Source organism: Hyla sarda, unplaced genomic scaffold (genome assembly GCF_029499605.1).
Source record: "Hyla sarda isolate aHylSar1 unplaced genomic scaffold, aHylSar1.hap1 scaffold_447, whole genome shotgun sequence".
In the NCBI taxonomy this organism is placed as follows: domain Eukaryota; kingdom Metazoa; phylum Chordata; class Amphibia; order Anura; family Hylidae; genus Hyla; species Hyla sarda.
The window spans coordinates 82,530-96,577 of record NW_026610460.1 but is presented as its reverse complement, the minus strand read 5'-3'; the positions used below and the strand labels follow the sequence as shown (position 1 = coordinate 96,577).

The 14,048-nt window shown below is 46.1% G+C and overlaps 7 non-coding genes across 7 annotated transcripts; all 7 read right to left on the bottom strand.

Moving 5' to 3' along the window:
• Positions 1 to 119: 119 nt before the first annotated feature.
• LOC130335104 (U2 spliceosomal RNA) lies at positions 120 to 310 on the bottom strand. The gene has a single exon (XR_008876799.1). It is a non-coding gene; the product is annotated as a U2 spliceosomal RNA (small nuclear RNA).
• Positions 311 to 2,410: 2,100 nt separating this feature from the next.
• Positions 2,411 to 2,601, bottom strand: LOC130335103 (U2 spliceosomal RNA). The gene has a single exon (XR_008876798.1). It is a non-coding gene; the product is annotated as a U2 spliceosomal RNA (small nuclear RNA).
• Positions 2,602 to 4,700: 2,099 nt separating this feature from the next.
• LOC130335101 (U2 spliceosomal RNA) lies at positions 4,701 to 4,891 on the bottom strand. The gene has a single exon (XR_008876797.1). It is a non-coding gene; the product is annotated as a U2 spliceosomal RNA (small nuclear RNA).
• Positions 4,892 to 6,996: 2,105 nt separating this feature from the next.
• LOC130335100 (U2 spliceosomal RNA) lies at positions 6,997 to 7,187 on the bottom strand. The gene has a single exon (XR_008876796.1). It is a non-coding gene; the product is annotated as a U2 spliceosomal RNA (small nuclear RNA).
• A 2,093-nt stretch (positions 7,188 to 9,280) lies between these two features.
• On the bottom strand, positions 9,281 to 9,471 carry LOC130335099 (U2 spliceosomal RNA). The gene has a single exon (XR_008876795.1). It is a non-coding gene; the product is annotated as a U2 spliceosomal RNA (small nuclear RNA).
• Positions 9,472 to 11,561: 2,090 nt separating this feature from the next.
• On the bottom strand, positions 11,562 to 11,752 carry LOC130335098 (U2 spliceosomal RNA). Its single transcript, XR_008876794.1, has one exon. It is a non-coding gene; the product is annotated as a U2 spliceosomal RNA (small nuclear RNA).
• Positions 11,753 to 13,843: 2,091 nt separating this feature from the next.
• LOC130335083 (U2 spliceosomal RNA) lies at positions 13,844 to 14,034 on the bottom strand. Its single transcript, XR_008876779.1, has one exon. It is a non-coding gene; the product is annotated as a U2 spliceosomal RNA (small nuclear RNA).
• Between the last annotated feature and the right edge of the window lie 14 nt (positions 14,035 to 14,048).

Below are 14,048 nucleotides of genomic sequence, written 5' to 3'. Positions count from 1 at the left end.
CACCACCTTTTGTTTTTTGGCTGCAGCAGCAGCAGCAGCAGCAGCAAGGCCCACAGGGCTGGCTAGCCAGCAAGCAGGTAGCAATGAAAGTAGGAATCTTTCTTTTTAACCCTGTAAGGGGGTGGTGCACTGTACCCGAAGATACTGCCATATCGGGTCAATGCATAGGGCGACGGAAGCAAGCTTCGAAATCGGCCCCCGTTCTCAAAAATCCATTTAATATATGGTCCCCAGATAGGGGACGTATCAGATATTAAACTGATAAGAACAGATACTACACTTGATCTTAGCCAAAAGGCCGAGAAGCGATAACCGTGAAAGGGGCGGGCCCAACAAGGTCCCCTTCATGGGCACTATCACTGCTTGCTGTCAGGGAGGCTGCCAGACAATTTTCCATGCACACTCTGGGCTGGGGGGCAGTCAACCACCAGTACACACAGCAGAACCTAAACCCATACCATTATTGCTAAGCAGCAAGACAGGGGCCCATTGCACTCCCACGGGGCCTTTTTAAATGCAATCCATAACCCGGATTTGCCAGGAACCCTTCTTACTCCTCCTACTTGCATGTGACACTGGGCTTAGGATCTGCATAGGAAACACACACACAAGCACACACCTACCTTTGTTGCCTGCAGATGCCTCCTTGGCTGTCCCCAAACGGTATCAAACCAACACCCACGGGAAGCTGTAAGCATAGAGGACATGCCTGCACCCCATTGGACTTACCTGTGTGGGTTAAATCCGGGTTATTTGACAACCTATGGCGGTGATGGTTCTGCTCAGGCAGAGCAGTGCTGATGCTCCTCATAAAGCTGTCGCTGCTGTGAAGGTTCTAGGTGACATCACAATCCCTATGGTTACATACACAACAAAGCTGGGTTGTTGTTGTTTACACTCTGCAAGGCCTGTGGAAGTGAGTGACATCATAGCACTGTAGTTCTGAGGGTTCTAGATGGATGCAACAATCTCCTGTTGCTTCTATGAAGGCCATAATAGACGACATCACCAAACAGCTCCATAGTCACATACACAGCAAAGGAGAGATGTTGTTTACACCTAGTGATGTCAGTGGTATTGAGTGACATCACAGCACAGTGCTAAGGCTCCTGGGCCTGGACACAGCAGCGGCTGCAATATCTCAACGGAGAATACGTTTATATATATGTGTGTGTGTGCGCGTATATATATATATATATATATATATATATATATATATATATATATATATATATTTCTCCGCCGAAATCACTTTTAAACCCATTTCCACCTTTTTTTCCCTTCTCTTCCTCTTACTTTTTTTTCACGTTTTTTTACGTTTTTCTCCTTTTCGCCTCTTTTCTGGGCGTATTATTCTTCTTTTTCTTCTTTTTTTTCGTCTAATGCATACCCCATCAGTGCAGCAATGCTTATTCAATACCGCCAGCAGATGGAGACACTGGGGGATAATTTTCTAAGGATTTATACTGATTTTTCCTGTCTGAATTTGTCGCACAGAAAGTTGCAGGCCAAATATGTGTGACATTTCTGCGACTTTAGCTTCTAGAGCATTTTTACAACATTATACATAGGTGCTGAATACATAAAAAGCGACTGTTCAGCGACAGACAAGTCGCATCGGCTGAAAGTAGGCCAGAATGTCAGTCCATGTTGGAGCAGGTTTAGATACAGTCTAAAGCATAGATCTCAAAGTCTGTGCACAGAATTTAGCAAGGGCCTCGCACCTTCTGATGCATCAGGTAGGTGCACTATAGCATAGCCTAACCCTCTGTACTTTGGTCTATATTGATGCGGGACATAGACAGCCAGCTGATGACCAATCCATTAGTGCAATGGATGGCTGGAAGCATTTGTCTTTGCCTTTGCAATACCACAGAAGCAATGCATGGTCAATGTACAGCAATGACACACCTGTGTGAACAGCCAGGAGACCCCCCCATGTTATGTTACATAGTTACATAGTTAGTACGGTCGAAAAAAGACATATGTCCATCAAGTTCAACCAGGGAATTAAGGGGTAGGGGTGTGGCGCGATATTGGGGAAGGGATGAGATTTTATATTTCTTCATAAGCATTAATCTTATTTTGTCAATTAGGAACATTCAGCACCCACCCGCTATCAAGGCAGCTGCCTATCATGTCATGCCCTACCTGCACAGGTGTGCTGGCTACTCAAATGATCCAATTAAGGAGGCCATTTAGTCAGCAGCAGCAGAAGTCCTGTGCCTGGACGCTCCAACAGCGGCCAGACACAAGCAGAAGCAGCAGAAGCAGCAGCAGCACCACCTTTTGTTTTTTGGCTGCAGCAGCAGCAGCAGCAGCAGCAGCAAGGCCCACAGGGCTGGCTAGCTGGCTAGCCAGCAAGCAGGTAGCAATGAAAGTAGGAATCTTTCTTTTTAACCCTGTAAGGGGGTGGTGCACTGTACCCGAAGATACTGCCATATCGGGTCAATGCATAGGGCGACGGAAGCAAGCTTCGAAATCGGCCCCCGTTCTCAAAAATCCATTTAATATATGGTCCCCAGATAGGGGACGTATCAGATATTAAACTGATAAGAACAGATACTACACTTGATCTTAGCCAAAAGGCCGAGAAGCGATAACCGTGAAAGGGGCGGGCCCAACAAGGTCCCCTTCATGGGCACTATCACTGCTTGCTGTCAGGGAGGCTGCCAGACAATTTTCCATGCACACTCTGGGCTGGGGGGCAGTCAACCACCAGTACACACAGCAGAACCTAAACCCATACCATTATTGCTAAGCAGCAAGACAGGGGCCCATTGCACTCCCACGGGGCCTTTTTAAATGCAATCCATAACCCGGATTTGCCAGGAACCCTTCTTACTCCTCCTACTTGCATGTGACACTGGGCTTAGGATCTGCATAGGAAACACACACACAAGCACACACCTACCTTTGTTGCCTGCAGATGCCTCCTTGGCTGTCCCCAAACGGTATCAAACCAACACCCACGGGAAGCTGTAAGCATAGAGGACATGCCTGCACCCCATTGGACTTACCTGTGTGGGTTAAATCCGGGTTATTTGACAACCTATGGCGGTGATGGTTCTGCTCAGGCAGAGCAGTGCTGATGCTCCTCATAAAGCTGTCGCTGCTGTGAAGGTTCTAGGTGACATCACAATCCCTATGGTTACATACACAACAAAGCTGGGTTGTTGTTGTTTACACTCTGCAAGGCCTGTGGAAGTGAGTGACATCATAGCACTGTAGTTCTGAGGGTTCTAGATGGATGCAACAATCTCCTGTTGCTTCTATGAAGGCCATAATAGACGACATCACCAAACAGCTCCATAGTCACATACACAGCAAAGGAGAGATGTTGTTTACACCTAGTGATGTCAGTGGTATTGAGTGACATCACAGCACAGTGCTAAGGCTCCTGGGCCTGGACACAGCAGCGGCTGCAATATCTCAACGGAGAATACGTTTATATATATGTGTGTGTGTGCGCGTATATATATATATATATATATATATATATATATATATATATATATATATATATTTCTCCGCCGAAATCACTTTTAAACCCATTTCCACCTTTTTTTCCCTTCTCTTCCTCTTACTTTTTTTTCACGTTTTTTTTACGTTTTTCTCCTTTTCGCCTCTTTTCTGGGCGTATTATTCTTCTTTTTCTTCTTTTTTTTCGTCTAATGCATACCCCATCAGTGCAGCAATGCTTATTCAATACCGCCAGCAGATGGAGACACTGGGGGATAATTTTCTAAGGATTTATACTGATTTTTCCTGTCTGAATTTGTCGCACAGAAAGTTGCAGGCCAAATATGTGTGACATTTCTGCGACTTTAGCTTCTAGAGCATTTTTACAACATTATACATAGGTGCTGAATACATAAAAAGCGACTGTTCAGCGACAGACAAGTCGCATCGGCTGAAAGTAGGCCAGAATGTCAGTCCATGTTGGAGCAGGTTTAGATACAGTCTAAAGCATTGATCTCAAAGTCTGTGCACAGAATTTAGCAAGGGCCTCGCACCTTCTGATGCATCAGGTAGGTGCACTATAGCATAGCCTAACCCTCTGTACTTTGGTCTATATTGATGCGGGACATAGACAGCCAGCTGATGACCAATCCATTAGTGCAATGGATGGCTGGAAGCATTTGTCTTTGCCTTTGCAATACCACAGAAGCAATGCATGGTCAATGTACAGCAATGACACACCTGTGTGAACAGCCAGGAGACCCCCCCATGTTATGTTACATAGTTACATAGTTAGTACGGTCGAAAAAAGACATATGTCCATCAAGTTCAACCAGGGAATTAAGGGGTAGGGGTGTGGCGCGATATTGGGGAAGGGATGAGATTTTATATTTCTTCATAAGCATTAATCTTATTTTGTCAATTAGGAACATTCAGCACCCACCCGCTATCAAGGCAGCTGCCTATCATGTCATGCCCTACCTGCACAGGTGTGCTGGCTACTCAAATGATCCAATTAAGGAGGCCGTTTAGTCAGCAGCAGCAGAAGTCCTGTGCCTGGACGCTCCAACAGCGGCCAGACACAAGCAGAAGCAGCAGAAGCAGCAGCAGCACCACCTTTTGTTTTTTGGCTGCAGCAGCAGCAGCAGCAGCAGCAGCAGCAGCAAGGCCCACAGGGCTGGCTAGCCAGCAAGCAGGTAGCAATGAAAGTAGGAATCTTTCTTTTTAACCCTGTAAGGGGGTGGTGCACTGTACCCGAAGATACTGCCATATCGGGTCAATGCATAGGGCGACGGAAGCAAGCTTCGAAATCGGCCCCCGTTCTCAAAAATCCATTTAATATATGGTCCCCAGATAGGGGACGTATCAGATATTAAACTGATAAGAACAGATACTACACTTGATCTTAGCCAAAAGGCCGAGAAGCGATAACCGTGAAAGGGGCGGGCCCAACAAGGTCCCCTTCATGGGCACTATCACTGCTTGCTGTCAGGGAGGCTGCCAGACAATTTTCCATGCACACTCTGGGCTGGGGGGCAGTCAACCACCAGTACACACAGCAGAACCTAAACCCATACCATTATTGCTAAGCAGCAAGACAGGGGCCCATTGCACTCCCACGGGGCCTTTTTAAATGCAATCCATAACCCGGATTTGCCAGGAACCCTTCTTACTCCTCCTACTTGCATGTGACACTGGGCTTAGGATCTGCATAGGAAACACACACACAAGCACACACCTACCTTTGTTGCCTGCAGATGCCTCCTTGGCTGTCCCCAAACGGTATCAAACCAACACCCACGGGAAGCTGTAAGCATAGAGGACATGCCTGCACCCCATTGGACTTACCTGTGTGGGTTAAATCCGGGTTATTTGACAACCTATGGCGGTGATGGTTCTGCTCAGGCAGAGCAGTGCTGATGCTCCTCATAAAGCTGTCGCTGCTGTGAAGGTTCTAGGTGACATCACAATCCCTATGGTTACATACACAACAAAGCTGGGTTGTTGTTGTTTACACTCTGCAAGGCCTGTGGAAGTGAGTGACATCATAGCACTGTAGTTCTGAGGGTTCTAGATGGATGCAACAATCTCCTGTTGCTTCTATGAAGGCCATAATAGACGACATCACCAAACAGCTCCATAGTCACATACACAGCAAAGGAGAGATGTTGTTTACACCTAGTGATGTCAGTGGTATTGAGTGACATCACAGCACAGTGCTAAGGCTCCTGGGCCTGGACACAGCAGCGGCTGCAATATCTCAACGGAGAATACGTTTATATATATGTGTGTGTGTGCGCGTATATATATATATATATATATATATATATATATATATATATATATATATTTCTCCGCCGAAATCACTTTTAAACCCATTTCCACCTTTTTTTCCCTTCTCTTCCTCTTACTTTTTTTTCACGTTTTTTTACGTTTTTCTCCTTTTCGCCTCTTTTCTGGGCGTATTATTCTTCTTTTTCTTCTTTTTTTTCGTCTAATGCATACCCCATCAGTGCAGCAATGCTTATTCAATACCGCCAGCAGATGGAGACACTGGGGGATAATTTTCTAAGGATTTATACTGATTTTTCCTGTCTGAATTTGTCGCACAGAAAGTTGCAGGCCAAATATGTGTGACATTTCTGCGACTTTAGCTTCTAGAGCATTTTTACAACATTATACATAGGTGCTGAATACATAAAAAGCGACTGTTCAGCGACAGACAAGTCGCATCGGCTGAAAGTAGGCCAGAATGTCAGTCCATGTTGGAGCAGGTTTAGATACAGTCTAAAGCATAGATCTCAAAGTCTGTGCACAGAATTTAGCAAGGGCCTCGCACCTTCTGATGCATCAGGTAGGTGCACTATAGCATAGCCTAACCCTCTGTACTTTGGTCTATATTGATGCGGGACATAGACAGCCAGCTGATGACCAATCCATTAGTGCAATGGATGGCTGGAAGCATTTGTCTTTGCCTTTGCAATACCACAGAAGCAATGCATGGTCAATGTACAGCAATGACACACCTGTGTGAACAGCCAGGAGACCCCCCCATGTTATGTTACATAGTTACATAGTTAGTACGGTCGAAAAAAGACATATGTCCATCAAGTTCAACCAGGGAATTAAGGGGTAGGGGTGTGGCGCGATATTGGGGAAGGGATGAGATTTTATATTTCTTCATAAGCATTAATCTTATTTTGTCAATTAGGAACATTCAGCACCCACCCGCTATCAAGGCAGCTGCCTATCATGTCATGCCCTACCTGCACAGGTGTGCTGGCTACTCAAATGATCCAATTAAGGAGGCCATTTAGTCAGCAGCAGCAGAAGTCCTGTGCCTGGACGCTCCAACAGCGGCCAGACACAAGCAGAAGCAGCAGAAGCAGCAGCAGCACCACCTTTTGTTTTTTGGCTGCAGCAGCAGCAGCAGCAGCAGCAGCAGCAGCAGCAAGGCCCACAGGGCTGGCTAGCTGGCTAGCCAGCAAGCAGGTAGCAATGAAAGTAGGAATCTTTCTTTTTAACCCTGTAAGGGGGTGGTGCACTGTACCCGAAGATACTGCCATATCGGGTCAATGCATAGGGCGACGGAAGCAAGCTTCGAAATCGGCCCCCGTTCTCAAAAATCCATTTAATATATGGTCCCCAGATAGGGGACGTATCAGATATTAAACTGATAAGAACAGATACTACACTTGATCTTAGCCAAAAGGCCGAGAAGCGATAACCGTGAAAGGGGCGGGCCCAACAAGGTCCCCTTCATGGGCACTATCACTGCTTGCTGTCAGGGAGGCTGCCAGACAATTTTCCATGCACACTCTGGGCTGGGGGGCAGTCAACCACCAGTACACACAGCAGAACCTAAACCCATACCATTATTGCTAAGCAGCAAGACAGGGGCCCATTGCACTCCCACGGGGCCTTTTTAAATGCAATCCATAACCCGGATTTGCCAGGAACCCTTCTTACTCCTCCTACTTGCATGTGACACTGGGCTTAGGATCTGCATAGGAAACACACACACAAGCACACACCTACCTTTGTTGCCTGCAGATGCCTCCTTGGCTGTCCCCAAACGGTATCAAACCAACACCCACGGGAAGCTGTAAGCATAGAGGACATGCCTGCACCCCATTGGACTTACCTGTGTGGGTTAAATCCGGGTTATTTGACAACCTATGGCGGTGATGGTTCTGCTCAGGCAGAGCAGTGCTGATGCTCCTCATAAAGCTGTCGCTGCTGTGAAGGTTCTAGGTGACATCACAATCCCTATGGTTACATACACAACAAAGCTGGGTTGTTGTTGTTTACACTCTGCAAGGCCTGTGGAAGTGAGTGACATCATAGCACTGTAGTTCTGAGGGTTCTAGATGGATGCAACAATCTCCTGTTGCTTCTATGAAGGCCATAATAGACGACATCACCAAACAGCTCCATAGTCACATACACAGCAAAGGAGAGATGTTGTTTACACCTAGTGATGTCAGTGGTATTGAGTGACATCACAGCACAGTGCTAAGGCTCCTGGGCCTGGACACAGCAGCGGCTGCAATATCTCAACGGAGAATACGTTTATATATATGTGTGTGTGTGCGCGTATATATATATATATATATATATATATATATATATATATATATTTCTCCGCCGAAATCACTTTTAAACCCATTTCCACCTTTTTTTCCCTTCTCTTCCTCTTACTTTTTTTTCACGTTTTTTTACGTTTTTCTCCTTTTCGCCTCTTTTCTGGGCGTATTATTCTTCTTTTTCTTCTTTTTTTTCGTCTAATGCATACCCCATCAGTGCAGCAATGCTTATTCAATACCGCCAGCAGATGGAGACACTGGGGGATAATTTTCTAAGGATTTATACTGATTTTTCCTGTATGAATTTGTCGCACAGAAAGTTGCAGGCCAAATATGTGTGACATTTCTGCGACTTTAGCTTCTAGAGCATTTTTACAACATTATACATAGGTGCTGAATACATAAAAAGCGACTGTTCAGCGACAGACAAGTCGCATCGGCTGAAAGTAGGCCAGAATGTCAGTCCATGTTGGAGCAGGTTTAGATACAGTCTAAAGCATAGATCTCAAAGTCTGTGCACAGAATTTAGCAAGGGCCTCGCACCTTCTGATGCATCAGGTAGGTGCACTATAGCATAGCCTAACCCTCTGTACTTTGGTCTATATTGATGCGGGACATAGACAGCCAGCTGATGACCAATCCATTAGTGCAATGGATGGCTGGAAGCATTTGTCTTTGCCTTTGCAATACCACAGAAGCAATGCATGGTCAATGTACAGCAATGACACACCTGTGTGAACAGCCAGGAGACCCCCCCATGTTATGTTACATAGTTACATAGTTAGTACGGTCGAAAAAAGACATATGTCCATCAAGTTCAACCAGGGAATTAAGGGGTAGGGGTGTGGCGCGATATTGGGGAAGGGATGAGATTTTATATTTCTTCATAAGCATTAATCTTATTTTGTCAATTAGGAACATTCAGCACCCACCCGCTATCAAGGCAGCTGCCTATCATGTCATGCCCTACCTGCACAGGTGTGCTGGCTACTCAAATGATCCAATTAAGGAGGCCGTTTAGTCAGCAGCAGCAGAAGTCCTGTGCCTGGACGCTCCAACAGCGGCCAGACACAAGCAGAAGCAGCAGAAGCAGCAGCAGCACCACCTTTTGTTTTTTGGCTGCAGCAGCAGCAGCAGCAGCAGCAGCAGCAAGGCCCACAGGGCTGGCTAGCTGGCTAGCCAGCAAGCAGGTAGCAATGAAAGTAGGAATCTTTCTTTTTAACCCTGTAAGGGGGTGGTGCACTGTACCCGAAGATACTGCCATATCGGGTCAATGCATAGGGCGACGGAAGCAAGCTTCGAAATCGGCCCCCGTTCTCAAAAATCCATTTAATATATGGTCCCCAGATAGGGGACGTATCAGATATTAAACTGATAAGAACAGATACTACACTTGATCTTAGCCAAAAGGCCGAGAAGCGATAACCGTGAAAGGGGCGGGCCCAACAAGGTCCCCTTCATGGGCACTATCACTGCTTGCTGTCAGGGAGGCTGCCAGACAATTTTCCATGCACACTCTGGGCTGGGGGGCAGTCAACCACCAGTACACACAGCAGAACCTAAACCCATACCATTATTGCTAAGCAGCAAGACAGGGGCCCATTGCACTCCCACGGGGCCTTTTTAAATGCAATCCATAACCCGGATTTGCCAGGAACCCTTCTTACTCCTCCTACTTGCATGTGACACTGGGCTTAGGATCTGCATAGGAAACACACACACAAGCACACACCTACCTTTGTTGCCTGCAGATGCCTCCTTGGCTGTCCCCAAACGGTATCAAACCAACACCCACGGGAAGCTGTAAGCATAGAGGACATGCCTGCACCCCATTGGACTTACCTGTGTGGGTTAAATCCGGGTTATTTGACAACCTATGGCGGTGATGGTTCTGCTCAGGCAGAGCAGTGCTGATGCTCCTCATAAAGCTGTCGCTGCTGTGAAGGTTCTAGGTGACATCACAATCCCTATGGTTACATACACAACAAAGCTGGGTTGTTGTTGTTTACACTCTGCAAGGCCTGTGGAAGTGAGTGACATCATAGCACTGTAGTTCTGAGGGTTCTAGATGGATGCAACAATCTCCTGTTGCTTCTATGAAGGCCATAATAGACGACATCACCAAACAGCTCCATAGTCACATACACAGCAAAGGAGAGATGTTGTTTACACCTAGTGATGTCAGTGGTATTGAGTGACATCACAGCACAGTGCTAAGGCTCCTGGGCCTGGACACAGCAGCGGCTGCAATATCTCAACGGAGAATACGTTTATATATATGTGTGTGTGTGCGCGTATATATATATATATATATATATATATATATATATATATATATTTCTCCGCCGAAATCACTTTTAAACCCATTTCCACCTTTTTTTCCCTTCTCTTCCTCTTACTTTTTTTTCACGTTTTTTTACGTTTTTCTCCTTTTCGCCTCTTTTCTGGGCGTATTATTCTTCTTTTTCTTCTTTTTTTTCGTCTAATGCATACCCCATCAGTGCAGCAATGCTTATTCAATACCGCCAGCAGATGGAGACACTGGGGGATAATTTTCTAAGGATTTATACTGATTTTTCCTGTCTGAATTTGTCGCACAGAAAGTTGCAGGCCAAATATGTGTGACATTTCTGCGACTTTAGCTTCTAGAGCATTTTTACAACATTATACATAGGTGCTGAATACATAAAAAGCGACTGTTCAGCGACAGACAAGTCGCATCGGCTGAAAGTAGGCCAGAATGTCAGTCCATGTTGGAGCAGGTTTAGATACAGTCTAAAGCATAGATCTCAAAGTCTGTGCACAGAATTTAGCAAGGGCCTCGCACCTTCTGATGCATCAGGTAGGTGCACTATAGCATAGCCTAACCCTCTGTACTTTGGTCTATATTGATGCGGGACATAGACAGCCAGCTGATGACCAATCCATTAGTGCAATGGATGGCTGGAAGCATTTGTCTTTGCCTTTGCAATACCACAGAAGCAATGCATGGTCAATGTACAGCAATGACACACCTGTGTGAACAGCCAGGAGACCCCCCCATGTTATGTTACATAGTTACATAGTTAGTACGGTCGAAAAAAGACATATGTCCATCAAGTTCAACCAGGGAATTAAGGGGTAGGGGTGTGGCGCGATATTGGGGAAGGGATGAGATTTTATATTTCTTCATAAGCATTAATCTTATTTTGTCAATTAGGAACATTCAGCACCCACCCGCTATCAAGGCAGCTGCCTATCATGTCATGCCCTACCTGCACAGGTGTGCTGGCTACTCAAATGATCCAATTAAGGAGGCCATTTAGTCAGCAGCAGCAGAAGTCCTGTGCCTGGACGCTCCAACAGCGGCCAGACACAAGCAGAAGCAGCAGAAGCAGCAGCAGCACCACCTTTTGTTTTTTGGCTGCAGCAGCAGCAGCAGCAGCAGCAGCAAGGCCCACAGGGCTGGCTAGCTGGCTAGCCAGCAAGCAGGTAGCAATGAAAGTAGGAATCTTTCTTTTTAACCCTGTAAGGGGGTGGTGCACTGTACCCGAAGATACTGCCATATCGGGTCAATGCATAGGGCGACGGAAGCAAGCTTCGAAATCGGCCCCCGTTCTCAAAAATCCATTTAATATATGGTCCCCAGATAGGGGACGTATCAGATATTAAACTGATAAGAACAGATACTACACTTGATCTTAGCCAAAAGGCCGAGAAGCGATAACCGTGAAAGGGGCGGGCCCAACAAGGTCCCCTTCATGGGCACTATCACTGCTTGCTGTCAGGGAGGCTGCCAGACAATTTTCCATGCACACTCTGGGCTGGGGGGCAGTCAACCACCAGTACACACAGCAGAACCTAAACCCATACCATTATTGCTAAGCAGCAAGACAGGGGCCCATTGCACTCCCACGGGGCCTTTTTAAATGCAATCCATAACCCGGATTTGCCAGGAACCCTTCTTACTCCTCCTACTTGCATGTGACACTGGGCTTAGGATCTGCATAGGAAACACACACACAAGCACACACCTACCTTTGTTGCCTGCAGATGCCTCCTTGGCTGTCCCCAAACGGTATCAAACCAACACCCACGGGAAGCTGTAAGCATAGAGGACATGCCTGCACCCCATTGGACTTACCTGTGTGGGTTAAATCCGGGTTATTTGACAACCTATGGCGGTGATGGTTCTGCTCAGGCAGAGCAGTGCTGATGCTCCTCATAAAGCTGTCGCTGCTGTGAAGGTTCTAGGTGACATCACAATCCCTATGGTTACATACACAACAAAGCTGGGTTGTTGTTGTTTACACTCTGCAAGGCCTGTGGAAGTGAGTGACATCATAGCACTGTAGTTCTGAGGGTTCTAGATGGATGCAACAATCTCCTGTTGCTTCTATGAAGGCCATAATAGACGACATCACCAAACAGCTCCATAGTCACATACACAGCAAAGGAGAGATGTTGTTTACACCTAGTGATGTCAGTGGTATTGAGTGACATCACAGCACAGTGCTAAGGCTCCTGGGCCTGGACACAGCAGCGGCTGCAATATCTCAACGGAGAATACGTTTATATATATGTGTGTGTGTGCGCGTATATATATATATATATATATATATATATATATATATATATTTCTCCGCCGAAATCACTTTTAAACCCATTTCCACCTTTTTTTCCCTTCTCTTCCTCTTACTTTTTTTTCACGTTTTTTTACGTTTTTCTCCTTTTCGCCTCTTTTCTGGGCGTATTATTCTTCTTTTTCTTCTTTTTTTTCGTCTAATGCATACCCCATCAGTGCAGCAATGCTTATTCAATACCGCCAGCAGATGGAGACACTGGGGGATAATTTTCTAAGGATTTATACTGATTTTTCCTGTCTGAATTTGTCGCACAGAAAGTTGCAGGCCAAATATGTGTGACATTTCTGCGACTTTAGCTTCTAGAGCATTTTTACAACATTATACATAGGTGCTGAATACATAAAAAGCGACTGTTCAGCGACAGACAAGTCGCATCGGCTGAAAGTAGGCCAGAATGTCAGTCCATGTTGGAGCAGGTTTAGATACAGTCTAAAGCATAGATCTCAAAGTCTGTGCACAGAATTTAGCAAGGGCCTCGCACCTTCTGATGCATCAGGTAGGTGCACTATAGCATAGCCTAACCCTCTGTACTTTGGTCTATATTGATGCGGGACATAGACAGCCAGCTGATGACCAATCCATTAGTGCAATGGATGGCTGGAAGCATTTGTCTTTGCCTTTGCAATACCACAGAAGCAATGCATGGTCAATGTACAGCAATGACACACCTGTGTGAACAGCCAGGAGACCCCCCCATGTTATGTTACATAGTTACATAGTTAGTACGGTCGAAAAAAGTCATATGTCCATCAAGTTCAACCAGGGAATTAAGGGGTAGGGGTGTGGCGCGATATTGGGGAAGGGATGAGATTTTATATTTCTTCATAAGCATTAATCTTATTTTGTCAATTAGGAACATTCAGCACCCACCCGCTATCAAGGCAGCTGCCTATCATGTCATGCCCTACCTGCACAGGTGTGCTGGCTACTCAAATGATCCAATTAAGGAGGCCATTTAGTCAGCAGCAGCAGAAGTCCTGTGCCTGGACGCTCCAACAGCGGCCAGACACAAGCAGAAGCAGCAGAAGCAGCAGCAGCACCACCTTTTGTTTTTTGGCTGCAGCAGCAGCAGCAGCAGCAGCAGCAGCAAGGCCCACAGGGCTGGCTAGCTGGCTAGCCAGCAAGCAGGTAGCAATGAAAGTAGGAATCTTTCTTTTTAACCCTGTAAGGGGGTGGTGCACTGTACCCGAAGATACTGCCATATCGGGTCAATGCATAGGGCGACGGAAGCAAGCTTCAAAATCGGCCCCCGTTCTCAAAAATCCATTTAATATATGGTCCCCAGATAGGGGACGTATCAGATATTAAACTGATAAGAACAGATACTACACTTGATCTTAGCCAAAAGGCCGAGAAGCGATAACCGTGAAAGGGG